General features: G+C 40.5%; 1 protein-coding gene across 2 annotated transcripts in view; it reads left to right on the top strand.

The window, feature by feature from the left end:
• The window catches only part of LOC311245773 (DNA repair protein XRCC1-like), a 122,285-nt gene that overhangs the window by 91,375 nt on the left and 16,210 nt on the right, over nucleotides 1-14,700 (top strand). The gene's annotated exons all lie outside the window — the stretch shown is intronic.

The raw sequence follows: 14,700 nt of genomic DNA, 5'->3' as shown, positions 1-14,700 counted from the left end.
CAGTGTATCACATCTAGGGCTGCACGATTTTGGGAAATAATCGAATTGCGATTATTCTGACAGATATTGCGATTGCGATTTGCGATGCGATTATAACGTATTTAAAAAAAAATTACAAGAAGAATGTTGCTGCTTTCTGTAGTCGGGTCCCAACTGCAAAATTACTGTATTACCCTGTATTATACACTTTTACTATCATGTAGACTATTCTGCTTTGTGTTTACATGTGATGTATTGTATACATGCACATTTATTATGTTCTTGTGTGATGTATCGCACATTTTATTGCTGTGTGATGTATTGCAAATGTTATTGCTGTCATCTTGGCCAGGTCTACCTTGCAAAGGAGATCTTGTATCTCAATGGGACTTCCTGGTTAAAAAAGAAAATAATAAAAAAATAAAAAATTGCAGGCTTGGCGATTTGATAATTGCATCATTCCAAATCGCGATTTCGATTAAAAAACGATTAATCGTGCAGCCCTAATCACATCTAACAAATGCAGGCTGAACTATTCAATTATATCAACTGTAACTATTAAATTGTTTTTATAAATGTCTCTCTATAAACATACAATCAGTCTCTCTTTAACATGTAAATTAACTGTAAATCTGGCAAATAAGAGCTTTTGCTCTGCCACCATCAAATATACATTAATCAAAAGGGAAAGAAACAATCTCTCTCTTTTGCTGTTGGACATCCGAGTCCTCCTGTACCTAGTCGAAGCGTCGGCTAGTGTTGTGATTCCAGATGATTTCAATGCAATTGGATGTGCTGTTTTTAGCGGTAGACAGTATTTTGTTTCCTCCGCATATGAATGTTTTTTTCACCCGGCTTAGCTGACACAAACGTGAAGTAGTGATTGAGGCTACGTTTAGACGAGCGTTTTGGGATGGAAGTCTGAACAGAAACCGCAATCACTTTTAATTTTGCGTTTAGACAAGCGTTTTGGGGTGGAATTCTAATGACGGAGCCCTGCTGTCACACGATTGGCGCATAAGTCACATGACGTGCTGTGAAGACCCGCCCTACTCTGCCTCTGATTCGCAGACTGTGGATGGGGAATGTGATTGGACCAAAGCAGAGTCACTCACAGACAGAGGGTCCAGTCACGCCGCGGGACACATTCTTGTGTAACCCTTTCACTGCCACACGACGTCACTCCCAAATAAGAAAAACAGCTCAAAATGTATTTTTGACTGTCGAAAACAAAATAAAATACTGCATTCCGCCTGCATTATGAATTTATGATGAGATAGTAACATATAAAAGAAGCAGTGAAGCCAGACCAGCACTCTCAGGTTCAAAATTTAATGGCAGCCTGAAACAAACATGTTTCGGAAATATGTATTCCTTCTTCAGTGTTATAGCTTGCAATGGACTTGCCGTCAAGATAATGGTTATATACACACACGTGGTTAATTACACACAGGTGGTTAATGATTTGGCAGGAAATGACATCACAGCGCAGGTGTGCCTGAGTCTATTGGTCCTCAATGACAAAAGAAAAAGACCTATCAAAATAGAGTCCGTTAGTAAATACAAATTATACAAATATACCATGTATAAAAGACATATAAAAAGACATAAAAAACACAAAAGCAAAAGCAAAAATTGCATTACATTACCATACCAGAAACTTGCTATGTAACATGCCCATAGTTTATAGGGCTAATTTAGCCCCTATACTTTTTTCTTTTTTCTTTTAAGCATCAAAGGATAAACATACCTCTTGGAGGAAACAACCACTTGGATTAAACCATATAGATAAAAGGTACTTAAAGGAAACAGGTTAAAACGTTCTCTTCATTCATTCCTCTAGGTTCTATGCAATCAAACAGGTGGATATAATAACATTCCCGTTGTAACAGTAACTTATGTCTGTCTCCCCCTCTCGCGGGCCTGTGGACTAACTCAAGTCCCATATATCTGAGATCGTTAACGGTATGTTTACACCTGGAAAAGTGTCTAGCTACTGACGACTTTATATCTGAATTTCTCACTGAACACTTATGTTCACTGATTCTTGTTTTAAAGGCTCTGGTTGTCTTCCCCACATAAGAAAAATCACACGGGCATTTTAGTAGATACACCAGATTGGCTGAATTACACGTGATACGCCCTTTAACAGGTATTTTTTTGTTCGTTTTCGGGTGCGTGTAAAATTTCTCTTTGATCATGCCTTGACACTGTACACAGGCTTGACATGGAAAATTTCCATCAGGGATATTAGACAAAAAATGTGTAGGTTTCCTTACGGGCAAGTCGGTTTTAACTAATAGGTTGGATAAATTCGCTTGTCTTTTATAAAAGTAATTAGGCGAATGTTGAAACGCTGTCCCTATTATTGGATCCGACTGTAGAATATGCCAATATTTATTGACAATGCTCCGTATGCCTTTCGTAATGGGGCTAAAAGTGGACACGAAAGATACTTTGTCTGTGTTTTCTTTTTTCTTTTTGGGGATAAACAACGAGGCCCTATCAATCAGCTTGGTTTTATTCAGGGCTTTACGTGTCAAATCGACACTATAGCCTCTGTCATGAAAACTGCTTCTTAGAACTTCTGCTTGTGCAGTAAATCTATCTTCAGTGTCGCAAATTCTCCTATAACGGAGTATTTGGCTGAAAGGTAGACTATTTTTCAAGGCAGGAGTGTGGTAACTGGAATAATGTAAGAATGAGTTACGGTCTGTCTCCTTTTTGTAGACCTCTGTATGTAAAGAAATACCATCCGGGGCTTTCTTGATCAAAACATCTAGGAAAGGTAAAGTATGTATATCAGACTTTAATGTAAACTTTATAGTTTCTCTGCAGGTGTTCAAGTACTCAAGGAAGGCATCAAGATCAGACGATGTACCAGACCAAATAAAGAACATATCATCGATATATCTCATATAGGATTTGACGAATTTCTCAAACGGGTTATTATTAAAAATGTGGTCAGACTCATACTTGGACATGTACAGATTGGCTAGGTTCACAGCGGCTGGGGAGCCCATGCTGAGGCCTCTGTTCTGCAAGTAGTATTTATCTTGGAATCTAAAATAATTCCGAGTTAGTACTAGGTCGGCTAGATTAACTAGCGCTTCTGTGGAGGGGAGTAATTCCTCTCTCGAGTTTAGATAAAAACTCAGTGCGTCCAGCGCGTCAGCATGTGGAATGCTGGGGTATAAACTGACTACGTCTATGGTAACTAATAAGTCCAAGGGACTAATATTACAGGTCGAAAGTTTGTTCAAAAATGTAGTAGTGTCTTTCAAATAACCACGCTGAGAAGAGGCCAAATCCTTAATATGAGAGTCAACAAATTGCGAGATTTTTTCTGTAGCGGAACCTATACCAGAGACGATCGGTCGACCAGGAGGGTTAACCAGATCCTTATGGATCTTCGGTAAAGTGTAAATAATAGGCGTAACTGGGTACTCTACGAACATAAACTTAAATTCATTTTCTGTAATCACCTCTGCCAATCTAAGGCTTTTAAGGGTAGTCTTAATTTCCGCGGAAAATTTAAATACTGGGTCTGTATTTAAAAGGGTATAAACCTCAATATCGTTCAATTGTCTATTGATCTCGGATACATACAAACTCTTATTTTGGAGCACGATTCCGGAGCCTTTATCGGCTTTCCTAAAAATTAAATCATCGTTCTTAATAAGATCCTTGAGAGCTGCTGACTCTGATTCTAATAAATTAGGGTAAAGGTGGGCTTTGTGACTGGTTTCACATAATTTAAGGACATCAAGTTGTACCAATCTGCAGAATGTCTCCACTGAGGGTGGGTTGAGATGAGGGGTAAACACGCTGCGTGGTTTAAATACCTTTCTTTTGGAGCAAATGGTATCCGGCTCTGTTTCTGGCCTTTCATCAACATCATCACATATAGGCACATTTTCATTAGTAACATATTGAGTTCTCTTATCCAAACCTCTGGCATAAAATGCTCTTAACTTAATGTTTCTAAAAAACTTAAATAACTCAACTTTGGTGGTAAAGGAGTCCGCTTTCCGAGCCGGGACAAACGATAAACCTTTAGAGAGGATATTGTGATGTGGGTCGCTCAAATGTGCGTCAGAAATGTTTACTATATTAGAATCAATGTTAGAATCAATGTTTATCACTCTCATATTAAGGATTTGGCCTCTTCTCAGCGTGGTTATTTGAAAGACACTACTACATTTTTGAACAAACTTTCGACCTGTAATATTAGTCCCTTGGACTTATTAGTTACCATAGACGTAGTCAGTTTATACCCCAGCATTCCACATGCTGACGCGCTGGACGCACTGAGTTTTTATCTAAACTCGAGAGAGGAATTACTCCCCTCCACAGAAGCGCTAGTTAATCTAGCCGACCTAGTACTAACTCGGAATTATTTTAGATTCCAAGATAAATACTACTTGCAGAACAGAGGCCTCAGCATGGGCTCCCCAGCCGCTGTGAACCTAGCCAATCTGTACATGTCCAAGTATGAGTCTGACCACATTTTTAATAATAACCCGTTTGAGAAATTCGTCAAATCCTATATGAGATATATCGATGATATGTTCTTTATTTGGTCTGGTACATCGTCTGATCTTGATGCCTTCCTTGAGTACTTGAACACCTGCAGAGAAACTATAAAGTTTACATTAAAGTCTGATATACATACTTTACCTTTCCTAGATGTTTTGATCAAGAAAGCCCCGGATGGTATTTCTTTACATACAGAGGTCTACAAAAAGGAGACAGACCGTAACTCATTCTTACATTATTCCAGTTACCACACTCCTGCCTTGAAAAATAGTCTACCTTTCAGCCAAATACTCCGTTATAGGAGAATTTGCGACACTGAAGATAGATTTACTGCACAAGCAGAAGTTCTAAGAAGCAGTTTTCATGACAGAGGCTATAGTGTCGATTTGACACGTAAAGCCCTGAATAAAACCAAGCTGATTGATAGGGCCTCGTTGTTTATCCCCAAAAAGAAAAAAGAAAACACAGACAAAGTATCTTTCGTGTCCACTTTTAGCCCCATTACGAAAGGCATACGGAGCATTGTCAATAAATATTGGCATATTCTACAGTCGGATCCAATAATAGGGACAGCGTTTCAACATTCGCCTAATTACTTTTATAAAAGACAAGCGAATTTATCCAACCTATTAGTTAAAACCGACTTGCCCGTAAGGAAACCTACACATTTTTTGTCTAATATCCCTGATGGAAATTTTCCATGTCAAGCCTGTGTACAGTGTCAAGGCATGATCAAAGAGAAATTTTACACGCACCCGAAAACGAACAAAAAAATACCTGTTAAAGGGCGTATCACGTGTAATTCAGCCAATCTGGTGTATCTACTAAAATGCCCGTGTGATTTTTCTTATGTGGGGAAGACAACCAGAGCCTTTAAAACAAGAATCAGTGAACATAAGTGTTCAGTGAGAAATTCAGATATAAAGTCGTCAGTAGCTAGACACTTTTCCAGGTGTAAACATACCGTTAACGATCTCAGATATATGGGACTTGAGTTAGTCCACAGGCCCGCGAGAGGGGGAGACAGACATAAGTTACTGTTACAACGGGAATGTTATTATATCCACCTGTTTGATTGCATAGAACCTAGAGGAATGAATGAAGAGAACGTTTTAACCTGTTTCCTTTAAGTACCTTTTATCTATATGGTTTAATCCAAGTGGTTGTTTCCTCCAAGAGGTATGTTTATCCTTTGATGCTTAAAAGAAAAAAGAAAAAAGTATAGGGGCTAAATTAGCCCTATAAACTATGGGCATGTTACATAGCAAGTTTCTGGTATGGTAATGTAATGCAATTTTTGCTTTTGCTTTTGTGTTTTTTATGTCTTTTTATATGTCTTTTATACATGGTATATTTGTATAATTTGTATTTACTAACGGACTCTATTTTGATAGGTCTTTTTCTTTTGTCATTGAGGACCAATAGACTCAGGCACACCTGCGCTGTGATGTCATTTCCTGCCAAATCATTAACCACCTGTGTGTAATTAACCACGTGTGTGTATATAACCATTATCTTGACGGCAAGTCCATTGCAAGCTATAACACTGAAGAAGGAATACATATTTCCGAAACATGTTTGTTTCAGGCTGCCATTAAATTTTGAACCTGAGAGTGCTGGTCTGGCTTCACTGCTTCTTTTATATAATACTTAATGGGATTTCAGCACCCAGTGTCGTATCTTGAGAGCGCGGTCTAACTTGACATTTGATGAGATAGTAACGAAATAGTAACGCACAGCCACTTGGACAAGTAACTGCAATCAGATTACTGGCTTTTAAAGATTAACGCGTTAGATTACTATTTTCGGGGAAAAGTAATCAGATTACAATAACGCGTTACTTAGTAACGCGTTACTGGCATCACTAGTTGTCATACAGAAGTACAGAATACTTTTATACAAAATGCTTCTTTCTGTTACGCTCCAGAGACTGTGCTAGACAAAAATAGATAAGTATAAAATAAGTATAGCAAGTGTAACTGAGGGGTTACAAAACCCTGACTGTATTCAAGATTGTGATAGATTAAACCACTACTACATATTATTATTATTATTATTACTTGCCAAACAGTACAGTTAATTATGGTAGACACTCAAATAGACGGCCCGGTGACAAGGAGATATCATTTACAGTATTTATTATTATGCAGAAGATACAACTGATAATTACTGGGTCGCTCTTTTATGGCGAATGATATTAGAAAGTCAGAGATTAGCAAAGTCAGTGGGAATGAATAATTCCTAGGCTAGGTATACTAGACCAGACGCCGCCTGGCGTGGGATGGCAATATAGGGGGGCAAAACGAGGGTACAGCTGGAGACTGGTGATATCATCCCACAGAGTTGTAAGCTCCAAAGGAATGAAGAATGTACGGATACTCAGGCTGGTCACTTGAAGAAAAGGGGTTCTCATACGGATCCGGTCTTTATAATCCAAGTGCTCAGTAGCAAGGTAATAGCTGTAATCCAATGCCCGATAGCAATGATGATAGCCAGCCAGCTTCGTCCACGAAGCTAGCCCGATGTTGAATCTTCAGGGTAGTTAAATCCAAACGACGAGGGTATTAACGATGCTCTTCTCCACGGTACTACGTTTCCACAATCACTATAATCCAACCAATAATGGTTCTACAATATCGCCGCGGTAGGTTCCAATGCGCACATGTCCAATAGTTCTGCTACTAGGCCCACCTCGTGTTCGGATACTAATTACTTTAAGTCCACACACACTTGCTAAGGTTCACGCTAGTTACTAAACGAACGAACTGCTTGTTAATGCTGCACACCGAACGAACTGCTGTAATACGATTCACACTAAATGACGACTCTTTACTTCACGTTAAGTTAGGTCGAACTTGACTCTGCTACACGCTAGGTTCAACTACTGCTGTTGCATTACTCCGGACGAACTTCGCGTTACTGCATTAGGTTGAACTTCACCGTTGTACTGACGAACTGCTACTGTTTGCGCCCTCCACCATATATATACTTAGAGGGCTTTCTAGTGCGCAGCCGAAGCTCTTGTCTGGAATCAATGCGCTGGCCCCAGGCATGTCTCAACTTGTCCAGACTCGTCTTTGAACTTGTCTCAGGGGCACGATTCTAGGCGCCGCCGACGTCAAGGGCATTATCCAATGAGGAAAGTGAATAATGCTATGATTCAAACGGAGGCTTAAAGGGATATAGCTTATATATATAAATAATATACAAGTTATATAAAACAATAAAACGTAGATTCTCAATGTTAATCTGGCCCTTCAGAACAGCAAGTATAAAATAGAAGTCGAGTACGTAGACAAAAGTGTTCAGTATATACATATATACAATGCTCAATGCAGAGTAGAAGTAACTGACTTACCATACAATATACTATACAGTGCAAAGCAGAAATGGGATGAGGTACAATTTAGGTACAATTTACAGTAAGGTGTAATGAGGTATGGGTTGTAGTGCAAATTCTTTACCATATATAAAGTGTGTTTAGGTGTTCTAAAGTGGGTGCTGCAGTGAGTTGTTTGTTTAAAGTGAGTGTGTGGATGTGTGTGCTGTGAGTGCATTTGATGGTTGTTACATAGTGTTATTGTTCGTTGAGCATCCTGATGGCCTGGGGATAGAAGCTTCTTCTGAGGCCATGTTGAATACAGCAACGTTTTTGTTGCTGAATGATTACGTTTGCTGTCCAGGTTAAAAAGAAACGCCGTTTTGGCAGGATAACGCGGTGTCCTACTGGCAACACTGAAATTGTGTTTCCGTTTTGGATACTCGCCAAAACAAGCAGACAATGGTGCCATGTAATCTGCGCGAGCCGGATAAGGAGCCGTTGTTGCTCAACGCCCATGCGCAGTAGAGACCCGCACCGTTATTTCCAGTGTTTACAGCAGAGCTGTCCCAAGGTGCTGCGGCTACCATGTGTTGTCAAGTTATTGTTATAAGGAGCCCAGTCCAAGCTACAACAGTCTGCATTCCCTTAACAATTGTTTGTATTGAGCCGTATTGTATTGTACCCATTCTGCAATCTGTTAAATAAAGTTTACATCCATTCATTCTGCTAGCATTAACGTTACCAAGCTGCTAGCCACAATGCTATACTGTTATACTGGCATATCCCAATCACGTTAGCACGTAAGCTAACAAACTTCGCTGCTAGCCACAATGCTATACTGTTATACTGGCATATTCCAATCACGTTAGCACGTAAGCTAACAAAATCGGCGACAATCTTTTTGTGAGACTAAACTCCGCTCTTGGTGGTCAATTGTGTTGATGTTAGTTTTGTTTCATCAACAAATGAGAGGCAGAACACATAGTGAATGTATCCGTTTTGTTTATTGAACTTTTATTGCACTTTCTTTGCTGAAAAATAAATGCTACGTTGGCTAAATGGCAGATTGTTGATTTTGAGCAGGAAGTGTATTGGCACATTCAACTTTTCTGATTGGTTGAAAATTGCCTTCATGTTTGAACTACATCGCCACCTACTGCCACCTACTGCTTTGGCATTGTACTACATGTATATACATCACTGTGCTCAGGAGGCAAAAACAATGTCTAACTTGCCTGCCATTACGTTGCGTTCTGAAAAGCGAAACTGACCCTGGCAACGAAACGAAAACTGGCCATTAGTGTAACCGCAGCCTGAGTCTCTCTGTGCTTGCCATGAGACTCCGGTATTGCTTGCCTGACCGCAGCAGTTCAAAGAGGCAGTTGTTTGGGTGGCTGGCGTCTTTGATAATTCGCTTAGCCTTGCCCCTGCACCGCTTGTTCTAAATGTCCTGGAGAGTGGGGAGCCCCCCTCCAATTGTGCGTTCGGCTGATGTTTAGCGTGTAATAGCGCATAAACTAAAGTATGTAGAAATGAATGTTGGACTATAAACAATGCCTGTCAAATGAGCCATACTATTGTCTCCATAGCTATAATACAGAACACACAATGGGTCCGCAAACATTGCAAAAATGGTCAATAACGCTGGTGCCATTGACTAAAGATGGGTAAACAGCGTGGCAGTCAATGAGTTAATTAAGATTCGAATGCCAATGTAACAAACGAATGTCCAAACGTTCCAACGTTTGTGCTCATCCCTAGTGGACATACTTTACACTTTCTCTTGTTCCTCTTCTCATTGGTCGCAGAATAGAATAATAATAAAACCTTTATTAACCAAATACAGAGAACACACAGTTAATGGTAAATGGTGCATTTATATAGTGCTTTTATCCAAAGCACATACAATTTTGTCTTTCGCATTCACTCACACATTCACACACTTCGACATGCCGCCCGGGAGGAGCGAGAATCGAACCGGGAACCTTTCGATTACCAGACGACCGCTCTACCTCCTAAAAGTCCACCCTGGGGCTCTATCCGAAGAACTTCAACCAAGGACAAACTGCATCGCCCATAACTACATTATGGGACAATTATATATACCCTGCAGTGTTTCCCCTACCATTGCCTTGACGGGATGCCCCGCCCCTCCAGAAAAAATTACATATATATTTTTTATTATTATATTTTTTTTTTATTAAAGTTTATGAACGTTTTTTTAAATCACTAACGTTGGCGAGCTAGCTAAATTATACATAAATCGGTTTTCATATAAATCAATCTTCACTAAGACATTAAAACGGTGGTGGGGCACGGTCTACGGCGACGCAGAAAAAAGCTACCAAATCCATTCCGAGACAACTCCGAGAGACTGACTAGCATCGCGCGTAACAAGTCTCAGGGCTAGATCCACAAAGAATGGATTGCACGGTGCTAATTGCACCCTTACTTACAATTCATTATGAATTGAAAATGTGGGACCCTGATGTAAACAAGACGAAAGTATTTCTCTGGTCTGCATCCCCTTAACCCTTTCTCCGCCGATGACGTGTTTACACGTCTTTCCTCGCCATGCGTAATCTGCCAATGACGGGTTACGGCGTCTTTGAGATCAATATTTAATATTTTCGTCATGGTATTCACATTTCACCCACGGAGTCTTTGCTGGTGTTGTAGCACTCCGCTCAACTCTCCAACGCTTCAATACCGCCACCTGGTGGCCGATCGGCGAGTTGCCAAAACCGGAAGTGCTTAGTCCGTCCCCTATTCTGTCCGGCCACTCGCTATCGCTCGCGGGACTCTATCCAGACACTGTGCATATCGATCCATTGCCATAACTCAATAAACAACATGATTGGACGTGTATTAGTATTATACAAACCGGAACTGGATCACCTAGATCAACATCCCATAATAGCGATCTTTTTGCTCCACGCTCATCACCCAACGGTAAGAGGAGACTGGGGTGAGTTTCAGCGTTTTTCTTTACCATTTTCGATACAAACTGCTCTGATCTATACATCACCCATACTACATAAATCATTTAACGTCGGTCATTGAATTATAAACGACCCCCCCATCCGGTCAACCGCAGATGATCAGTCAACACTAGGGGTGGGTACCGAATTCGGTACTTTTTAGGTACCGAACCGAAACACGTCGGTACTACCGAGTATCGAATCAAGCGAGAAACTGAAAAAAATAACGTTTTTATTAATTTTTTTTTTTACCTTTTTTTTTCATGTCAACGTTCACACGCACAATATATGCTTACCTAGGATTTGACTTGATTCAACAACAAAGCAGTCGGAGCAATGACAAGCCGAAAACTGTCGAAATTGTAGTTATTTGAAGTTTGGATATTTTTTTTTTACGACTGAGGTAGGTAAATTAAATTTCTTGAGACTAAAGTACCGAAAAAAGGTACCGTTGGGTACCGGTATCGATTCACGGGTACCGGTATCGGTTCAAATGTGAAAGGTACCCATCCCTAGTCAACACGTCTAGGACCGTGTACAGTTGAAATGTTTTATCTGGCGTAGATCGGTATCAAACTGCATTTGATGATCTAATATGCATTTATGGCTATATCTCACGTTCTATGAAATACTGCAGAAAACGATAAAAACATATTTATACTCTAGACCGTATTATTGTATGAATGTGTGAATGAAAAAGTAAAACGTTCCTACATCCTGAACGATAGATAATTGATGTTGAATGGGCCATAGTAATTTCAATTTAGCAATACAATTTAAAAAGTTATAGCCCTGCAAAGAAGGTGAACATCTCCATAGACAAATAGAGCTGGCAGAGCGGCTACAAGGATGGATATAAGCTCCGGCAATGAATGGGTTAACAATTGTGTGTATTGAGCCGTACTGTATTGTACCCATTCTGAAATCTGTTAATACAATTTTCATTGTTAATATTAATATTGTTAATATTTTTTTTTTATCCACTTTTTCTCCCATTTTCTAAATTTTTCTCCCATCCCAATTTCGTATCGTCCAATTCACCCCTCCCCTGTCACGAACGCTGTTTCATGCCTCCCACAAGCCGGCTGCAATGTGGACTAAGTCATACATAGCACAAGTCCCCTCCGGTACTTGAGGTAACAGCAGTCGCATCTTTTCACCTGCGCAGCTCGATCTCTCAGTGGCGAGGAGTAACGCGTGGGAGGCTCACGCTGCCCCCGACACTTCCTGATTCTACTGCGCAGGCGCACCAACCGACCTGTAGGAGACGCTGTCCACAACGCCCGATCCCCACCCATCAGTTTCCCACCCCCTAATACGGCCAATGTGTATTAGTACGGACGACCAGCTAAACTGAAAGCAAATGTGGAGCGCTGGGCTCGAACAGGCGTCTCCAGATTCCGTGGCGAGCGCCTTGCCCACTACGCCACGTAGCCGCCCTCACCTTGTTAATATTTATGTATCTAATTTATGTGCAATCGTTTCATTTCAACTCAGTGTAGAGAAGAAATGCACCGATGCTAACAACCGCCTTACTGCGCGCGTCTATGACGACACTGTTGACACCACGTATCCGTGACACGCGCGCCCCGCGAAAACACTAGCAGTTTTGGGGGCCTACCACCCCCCCTGAAAAAAACCCTAGGGGAAACACTGCCCTGTGTTGTCCAAATATTAATGGATATTTATTTTTGTGTCATACCACACTTGATATGTGCGGTCAACATAATATATACACACATCAAAATTCATAATTTTCATTTATTCAGTTTCAAATATTTTAGACATCAAGTTATGATACGATGTAAAGGCTCCATTCAGTTGAATGTTTTAGTTCAAAGAGGAAAATCCATAGCTTAACATCTATCAAAATGGTTTGATGGAATTTGAGCTAGGGCTAGGCGATAAAACGATAACTATAATTATCGCGATATATTTTAATAATCGATATCTATTGATACAATTTTTTTTATTAAAATGTTTTATTTTAATTTGTTTTGACCTGCAACAGGGCAGTTTTAAAACCAGAGACAGTGGCCTTGTCTGTCTTTCTTGCTTGGGGGGGGGGGGGGGGGGGGTTTACCTTTATTTTTAATTCAACAAACGTTTTAAACTCATACTGAGGCCTTAGTTTTGGTTTTAAATTGCATATCATCATTCATTTATTTATTGTCACACAGAGCAGAAGAATTTTGCCAAAACAAACACATTTCCTTTGATCAAATGATGTATGTCAAGGATGAGGGACATCCACTAGTTGCAGAACTAGCAGTCACCTGATTTTTACAGACGATGGCGCCATTGCTCTCATGAACCAGTAGGTTGGAGGCAGAGTTTTTAGATTACTCCGGTTGCAATGCCTCGCTTGAATGAAGTTAACTTTTCACCTGGATAACGTCAACATTCAGGGTGAATGTAATGTGAGAAATTGGGATGTTTTTTTTAACTAAAATTTTTTTTTGATCGGATCGGGAAAGATCGGTATCGGTAGATACTCAAATCACATGATCTGGATCGGATCGGGAGCAAAAAAATGTGATCGGGACATCCCTAATGTTAACTCCTTAGTGATGATTATCTCACTCAAACTAAGGTCATAATGTGTGTAAGCCTGGCTACACCTGTGTAAGAGGGCAAAGTGTAACTGAGGGGTACAATTCCCTGACTGTATTAATAAGTATGGTATCATTAAACCACTACTGTCTTATGTACATTACTACTGGCCATACAGTACACAGGTATATGAGATGAACACCTCCACAATGACACGGTTCCACAACAAATATGGGTTAGAATAATATTTATTAGCAGCACGAAGATTATCTTACATTACTTGAGAATTAGAGTCGCGCTTGTAAGGCGAAGAATGTGCATGAATAGGTCAAGAGCGTAAGGCCATTAGAATATTACGCAGGAGATAATGAATACCACCTGTATCATAGGAATTATATCTATGGTACACTAGTAGGGCAGCGGGAGATACTAGTGGGGTCCCTCCGGTTGTAGGCCAGCAGGGGGCAGGAATGTTCGAATGCAAACTCTGGATCAACGGGGAATCAATAAGCTCCAGCTACGGGAGGCGGTACATTACTCCCTTGATCGGCAGACGAAAGCAGCAGCTATCCGTGCAGCATAGGTGAAAGCCAGCCAGCCTCTCCTAGAGACGGGCTCCAGTGATGTTCCTCACGGGTAAATCCCACACAGTAGTGGGTGTAGACGATTCTCCTCCGCTCCAACAGCCACAGGACCAAAGCAATAATCCAGCCGGAAAGGGCTCTGCATTCACCGGTGTAGATTCTCCGGTGCGCGGTACTTCACATTAACTAGGTCGAACTTGACGTTATTCCACTAAGCTCTGACACTTTTACTGTCCTATTCGCACGCGGTTATAAGTGCTCTATTTAGATGCACGGTTGCTCACTTCACTTGGTCATTGACTCGTGATGAAGGCTTTAACGTTTGAGGGTAACACGTTTCTAGGTTAACTTGACTTTAGGCTAAGTGCTGCTGTATCCACCTGCGACGTATTTATACGTACAGTGAATAATCTAGTACCAGCCTTATTTCTGTCTCGTATTCTTGCGCAGAGCCGGTCATGTCCAGGCATGTCTTTGCGGTGACTTTGAACTAGACATTGGGGGTATGGCCGTGGCGCCTAGGGGATCGCTGTCCAATAGGAGAACGAAATATTATGGTCTGTACTAGGTAAAGGGATATTCCGTGTATATGTACAAAGAATATACAAGGGATATCAGACGATATACAAATACTATACAATATATCTCAAGTAATAAATATATATATTCGGTTTAATCTGATCCTTTGTAACACAAAGCCTTAACCATCTGGTTAACATCAGCTTTGAAAATGTGTCATTAG

Source organism: Notolepis coatsorum (assembly GCF_963971535.1).
Source record: "Notolepis coatsorum genome assembly, chromosome: 19".
In the NCBI taxonomy this organism is placed as follows: Eukaryota; Metazoa; Chordata; class Actinopteri; order Aulopiformes; family Paralepididae; genus Notolepis; species Notolepis coatsorum.
Note: the sequence above shows the minus strand (reverse complement) of the source record. Positions and strands in the feature narration are given on the sequence as shown.